The sequence below is a fragment of the Poecilia formosa genome, unplaced genomic scaffold (genome assembly GCF_000485575.1).
Source record: "Poecilia formosa unplaced genomic scaffold, Poecilia_formosa-5.1.2 Scaffold473, whole genome shotgun sequence".
NCBI lineage: Eukaryota > Metazoa > Chordata > Actinopteri > Cyprinodontiformes > Poeciliidae > Poecilia > Poecilia formosa.
Window position 1 is genome coordinate 425,129 of NW_006800412.1, and position 7,321 is coordinate 432,449.

At 45.4% G+C, this 7,321-nt stretch overlaps 1 protein-coding gene and 1 long non-coding RNA gene across 2 annotated transcripts in view; one reads left to right on the forward strand and one right to left on the reverse strand.

Annotated features, from left to right (window-relative positions):
• Positions 1–7,321, forward strand: part of LOC103156308 (noelin-like) — a 22,141-nt gene that overhangs the window by 4,144 nt on the left and 10,676 nt on the right. The gene's annotated exons all lie outside the window — the stretch shown is intronic.
• The window catches only part of LOC107833875 (uncharacterized), a 21,688-nt gene continuing 18,224 nt past the window's right edge, over positions 3,858–7,321 (reverse strand). The window contains exon 3 of the long non-coding RNA XR_001659651.1: positions 3,858–4,283. This is a non-coding gene — a long non-coding RNA (uncharacterized LOC107833875). The remainder of the gene's footprint in view (positions 4,284–7,321) is intronic.

A 7,321-nucleotide genomic window follows, 5' to 3' on the forward strand; every position in this document is an offset into this window, starting at 1 on the left:
AAAAAAAAAAGCCCCCCAACAAAAAAAAAAAAAAAAAAGCACAGCATGGAAACTATCTGTGTTCCCGGGAATCACCTGACGGACGGGAAAGGGATTAAAAAAAATCAACAAAAGTTTTCTAAGGTTTCTTTCTCGAATAACTAAGACCGGCCCCCGACCAGAAAAGGGAACAGTTATGTGGCCCTCGCAAGGAAAAAGTTTGGGGACCCCTGGTATAGAACATGAATGTGTATTAAACTGCATCATTATATGCATAGTGCATAAATCCCCCCACCCCCCGGGGATTTGGAAAAGTCAAGAATTGTCCCCCAAAAGAGAAAATCATTGAAGAAACGTTTGCATTTAAATAACATCAATATGAAAAGGCAAAAGAAACAAAGAGCGAAATAAATCTGCCATTTATCTCAGAAAAAAAAAAAAAAAATTTAGGTCCCCCCACTATTGTTAGAACAATGGTTCAGTCCAACTTGAAGGAGGAGCAACAGCAGAGCTGAACGGTACCGGCTCCGTTAGAGCCGCTGGAGTGAGGAGCTAGCTGTTAGCTGCTAGCTATTAGCTGCTAGCTGTTAGCTGCTAGCTGTTAGCTGTGGCTCTGCAGCACAAATCAAAACCCTCCAGTAAGTAAATACTTAAAGCAAAAGACATGCGACACCTTTTACTTACTTTCACTGCTCAATAAGAAGAAATACATTAACCATAAAAATCAGACTGCAGCTTAGGCTTTGGCTGAATCTTGATGAGCTACCTCATTAGCAAAACTGCTACACTGCATAGACTTAAGCTTTTTTGTCAAACATCTCATTCATATTTAACTCTTAAACTTCTAGTTAATTAGAAGAGTTTGAAACGGGAGGGAGGGGCTGAGCAAGTGGACCAGCTCAGAGTGGGAGCTGAAAACAGGAAAAAAAACAGAAAACTGCCTTTATTTCTCACTGTCTTCAACGTAGAGCCTTTAAAAGCACAAAATAAAATCTGAATATTTTTCTATATAAACCCTGGTGCTTTCAGTGTTATGATACTTCCCAGATATTAATATCTATCTACTTATTTGTTCTCAGTCACCCAGGACATGCCATAATTAAAAAATGCTTAAAAATAAAGCAACTTATAATTTAAATAGCCCATAACTTGTATTAGGAGCCATTTCAATAAATCAATGTTTATGAGGAATTTTATTAAGAGCAGTTATTCATTAAAGCTTTTTTATTTAGGACCTTAAAATGTTGTAAAGGTGTAGCAGAAGTTAGATCAGTCAGAATGAACAAAACTCGTATAGAAGCAACATTTAAATTTTAGTTTTATTTCTCAATAGGTTGCTTACTGAGAAACACACATGTTTGATGTGCTTACTAGACATTTTTGGTCCTGCAGCTTGAATGTGGTTTAAAAACATTTTAAACCACATTTTACATTATATTTCTCTAACTTTGCCAACCCCCCCCCAAATTGGTCTTAAGAAATTTTCCTGTTTACGGTTCCCCCAATAATGAGACGGGATCTACGCCCTTGATTATATGGAAACTGAATGAGCGCTCGCTGACCCGCTCAAGACTCCTTTCCATGACTCTTTTTTTTGTTAGGTTTTCTGTGGCTGTAGTGGTCTGTATTTACTTGTGACCAGACAGGAAAGTGGGCTGTGAGAGTGGGAAGACATGTGGCAAAGGTCAACAGGCCGGGACTCGAACCTGTGATGGCTGCTTTGAGGCATGTGTCGCATTTTAACTCTGCGCTGCCGCCCGTCCATAATTGTTCAAAGCGCCATTGGCTACCAGTCTAAGATGATCCTGCAATGGGATTTTTGTCTTTGACACAAGACGGTATGAACACATCAACCTGATTTTGTATTCCATTCACATGCTGCTGTTTCTTTTAGAATTGTTTTTAATATTTTATTTTTACTTTTTAAAAGGCTCAATGATCTGGCACCTCTTTATCTTGCTGAACTTTTAGAACAATGTGTCCTGTGTCGATCTAAGCTCTGTAGACCCAAAGCTTTTGATGGTTCCCAGGAGCTACTGCACTCCCAGTTCCCCAGGAACAATTTTCCATCATGTAAGGTCTGATGTTGTCTTCTAAAAACTCATCTTTCAAAACATTCGTATAATCCCAGAGAGCGCCATCATTAGGCCAACCTTTGTTTACTGACTTCATTGACTTTTCTGTTAGTCTTTTATTTATTTTTGCCCTATAGTGTACCTGTGCAGCACTTTGTTTTTTTAAAGTGCATTATAAATATAAAGAAAAAAATCATGATGAAGTTGAAAATGTCAGGTCTGAATTTTAATGTGAACCCAACAACAAAGGGTCACAGAGATGCAACTGCTTTACAAGAGATTCACTTGAATGATTAAAGTTTTAAAACTACAGCGTGGAACAAATGGGGAAAGTACATTTTTCACCATATTCAAAATATGAGTATGGGAAAACTGCCTTTTCAAGATCACAGTGGCTGCTCTGTCTTGATTAAAGAGTGTTTACAGGGCAAGGCACTGTGATGATGAATGTGTTGAGTTTTCAGGGCAGGAGGGTTTTTGCTTCATCCTCTGTGCAGGATGTGGCTTCCTGCTGATCAACCAGGAGTTTTTCCTGGTGACAGACAGCTGACTCACTTTAAGGCAGGAACTGGTTCTCTCTGAGCTCTTTGTGAGGTTTTACCTCTGCAGCTTCTTTTAGCACTCATCTATGGCTTCTCTTCATCCATTTGCTTCTAAGATTCCTGACTCCTTTCTCTCCATCCCATGCCTCTTAGTCCTTTGCTGCTCCTCCTGAGAACCACTTGCCTGCAAACCATATGAACAACCACCTGCCTGTCCACCGTCAAACTCTGCACCACTGCGCCTCCATCCTGAAATAAAGAACAATTGTCTGCGCTGCGCACCTCCACACTGCTAACTTCAACCCTGGGGACCAACTTCCCTCTGGACTTCCACCATTTTGTGGAACTGTATTAGCCTTCTGATTGTCTCCATAAGATCTTCAGTCACCCAGAATCGGATATTAATTTTATCTGGATATCCACCAGAGGGCACCATAGGGCTGGTTCTCAGCTCATCAGTGATCAGCTGCAGTGTATCAGCAGTTGGCTGTCAGTCCCTCCTTACAGGTGGTGAAACCTTAGCCCCATGTTTCTCTGGTGCAGGGTGCTAAGGTCCTCTAGAGCTACCACCCTGCAACTTTCAGATGCTTCCCTGTTCCAACACACCTGAATCAAAACGAAAGTGTAGTTACCAGGTCTGTTCAGAGCTGAATGGCTGCTGATGAGGGAATTCAGCCATTTGAACCCGGTCTGTTGGAGGAAGGATGCATCTAAAGGGTGCAGGACAGTAGCTCTGGAAGACTGGACTTGAACACCTTATCTGAACTCTCTGTGGACGTTTAGCCAGCGATGGCTAGATGAAGCTTTCCAAGCCAAGGTTCATTACCTATTACCTCATTCATTGCTCGCTAGTGATATCTGCTGTTACATTAAAACTGTGACGACCTTGACACTCAAATAAGTCGTACTTCAAAAAAATACTAGAACGTAGTAGTGTATGCAGTATGTCACAATAACATTTTTATCAAACCCATGTGAGGTCTTTTGAACCCAACTTAACTTTGTTTCACCAAACCAGGATTCAGGAATCGGGATCAGAGGTAAACCCAGGCTCAGCTCCGTCAGGTTATCCTGATTTCATCTGTTCAGATCAAACCGACTCAGTAGTTGCAGCTGAGTCCATCCAGACTTCAGAGTATCAGGAGCTTCAGCAGATTTTTCCAGGAGACCAAAGAGATCAATCACAGATTCACTGATGCTATGCTGGATAATCTGCATATGCTGTTCCTCACACCAAGCAAACATCTTTTATTGAGGATTGTGAGGAATTAAAGCCGATGATAATAAAGAAAACTGCTGCTGCAATAGCAGATCGATTAAAGCATAATTAGCCCAAAATGTATATTTCCCAACCATTCTGTACTAAAAAATGTTATATCTGTCATTTGCTCAAATAAACAACTTTAATCTAATAAATTAAGTCAATATTATGTTAATCTGACAGCAAATTCATTCATGTTGCTCTTTTTTGTTCCATCTCATAGAAATGTATACAAAATAAACATGACAGGTCAAGATTTAATACAGTATCTGGAAAATAAAAGTGGATAAAATGTTAACTGTAATATGCAAATGACTAATAAACTGTCCATCCATCTTCTTCCACTTATCCAGGGTCGGGTTGTGGGGGCAGCAGTTTCAGAAGGGAGGCCCAGACTTCCCTCTCCGTAGCCACTTCTCCCAGCTCCTCCGGGAGAACCCCAAGCCGTTCCCAGGCCAGGAGAGAGACATCATCCCTCCAGCGTGTCCTGGGTCTCCCTCCTCTTGGTGGGACATGAACTCCTCACCAGGGAGGCGTCCAGAAGGCATCTTGACCAGATGCCGGAGCCTCAACTGGCTCCGCTCGACGTGGAGGAGCAGCAGCTCTACTCCGAGTCCCTCCCGGATGACTGAGCTTCTCTCTCTAAGGGAGAGCCCAGCCACCCTGTGGAGGAAACCCATTTCGGCCGCTTGTATCCGTGATCTCGTTCTTTCGGTCATGACCCAAAGCTCATGACCACAGATGAGGGTGGGAACGTAGATCGACCGGTAAATCGAGAGCTTTGCTTTTTGATTCAGCTCTCTCTTCACCACGACGGACCAGTACAGCGCCCGCTTCACGGCAGATGCTGCACCAATCCGCCTGTCGATCTCCTACTCCTTCTTTCTTCATTCAAGAACAAGATCCTCAGATACTTAAACTCCTCCACTTGAGGCAGGATGACCCCCCTGACCCGGAGAAGGCACTCTACCCTTTTCCGGCTCAAGACCATGGCCTTGGATTTGGAGGCACCAAGTCTCATCCTGGCCCCTTCACACTCGGCTGCGAACCGCTCCAGCGAAAGTTGTAGATCACGACTTGAGAGGCCACTTCCTAAGATTCCCTGTCTAAGATCCTAAGGCCACCAAAACGAATCCCCTCAACACCTCGACTGGGCCTAGAAATTCTGTCCATGAAAATAATGAACAGAATCAGTGACAAAGGCCAGCCTTGGCGGAGTCCAACTCTCACCGCAAACGAGCCCGACTTACTGCCGGCAATGCGAACCAGACTCTGACACCGGTCATACAGGGACCTGACAGCCTGTATCAAAGGGTCCGGTACACCATACTCCCGGAGAGCCCCCCACAGGGCCCCCCGAGGGACACGGTTGAACGCCTTCTCCAAGTCCACAAAACGCATGTAGACCAGTTGTGCGAACTCCCAGAACCCTCCAGGACCCTGCTGAGGGTGTAGAGCTGGTCCGGTGTTCCACGACCTGGACGAAAACCACACTGCTCTTCCTGAATCTGAGGTTCGACTATCCGATGGACTCTCCTCTCCAGGACCCCTGAATAGACGTTACCAGGGAGGCTTAAGAGTGTGACCCCCCTGTAATTGGAGCACACCCTCCGGTCCCCCTTTTTGACCAGGGGAACCTCCACCTCAGTCTACCAATCCAGAGGAACTGCCCCCGATGTCCATGTGATACTGCAGAATCGCAACAAGCCAACACAACCCTACAGCATCCAGAGCCTTAAGAAACTCCGGGCGGATCTCATCCACCCCCGGGGCCCTGCCACCCAGGGGCCCTGCCACCCTGGGGCCCTGCCACCGAGGAGCTTTTTGACCACCTCAGCGACCTCGTCCCCAGAGATTGGAGAGCCTGACCCAGAGGCCCCAGGCTCAGCTTCCTCAATGGAAGGCATGTTGGTGGGATTGAGGAGGTCTTAGAAGTATTCCGCCCACCGGCCCACAACGTCCCGAGTCACAGTCAGCAGCACACCATCCCCACTATGAACAGTGTTGGTGCTTCACTGCTTCCCCCTCCTGAGATGCTTGATGGTGGACCAGAATCACTTCGAAGCCGTATGGATGTCTTTCTCCATGGCCTCTCCAAACTCCTCCCACGCCCAAGTTTTAGCCTCAGCGACCATCCGAGCCGCATGCCGCTTCGCCCGCCGGTACCCATCAGCTGCTTCTGGAGTCCCACAGGCCAAAGAGGCCTGATAGGACTCTTTCTTCAGCCTGACAGCATCCCTCACCGAAGGTATCCACCAATGGGTTCGAGGGTTGCCGCGGCGACAGGCACCAACAACCTTGCAGCCACAGCTCTGATAAGCCGCCTTGGCAATGGAGGCACGGAACATGGTCCATTCAGACTCAATGTCCCCCATCTCCCCCGGAACGTGTTCGAAGTTCTGCCAGAGATGGGAGTTAAATCTCCGTCTCACAGGGGGACTCCGTCTCACAGGGGACTCCACCAGACTCACAGGGGACTCCACCAGACATTCCCAACAGACTGGTGGGAATGTCTCAGCCTCACACACTCGCTCCGGCTCCTTCCCCACCAGAGAGGTGACATTCCACGTCCCAAGAGCCAGCTTCTGCAGCCGAGAATCAGACCACCAGGGTCCCCTCCCTTGGCTGCCGCCCATAACACAATGCACCCCTTTAGCCCCTCCCACAGGTGGTGAGCCCATATTGTTTTTAATTTGTTTTATCTATGGTTAACTTCCTGTTTGAGTTGTGATGCTTTTGTTTTGAAGGGGCATTTTCTTGTTTACCTCTGGAAAGGCAGCTTAACATAAATCAAAGATAAATTATAACAGAGTTTATAAAATGTAAAACAGACAAAATGTTTTTGATGTAAACAGGTATTTGTTTTAAATGGAGTGTGATCTAAATTATGCATTTATTTAATTATACCCAAAACTAAAGTTAATTTACATTTAAACATCATTTCAAGTTAAAATGAATCAGTAAAGTCTGTAATGGACGTTATCATTAATATGGCTTGAATTAACTACAGTACATTTGTTTATCAGGGTTAGGGCTCTGAACAGATGAGGCTGCAGGCTTAACTAAACCTGGCTGTTAGTACAGCTCAGGGGTGTCAAACTCCAGTCCTCTGCTGTCCTGCAGGCTTTAGATGAGCCACAGGTAAAAACACTGGAATAAAACGACTTCATTTCCTCCCCCTGCTGTACATCAAGGTCTCCAGAGCCTTAATGACCTGATTATTCTGTTCAGGTGGTTCAACAGAGAAACATCTAAAGGCTGCAGGGCAGCGGCCATCAGGACTGGAGTTTAACATCTGTGGTATAATTGTTAGCCTAGTGGTTAGCATAGCTGTCACCTTGGTTTGGAGCAGGCTAGCTTCACTGAATAAATCACCATGGTAACTGATACAGCTTTAAGCTAGGATATTTGGAAAATCCTGCTTTAACCTGCTGTCCTGGTTTTGTGAAGCGGCTCTGCTGTTT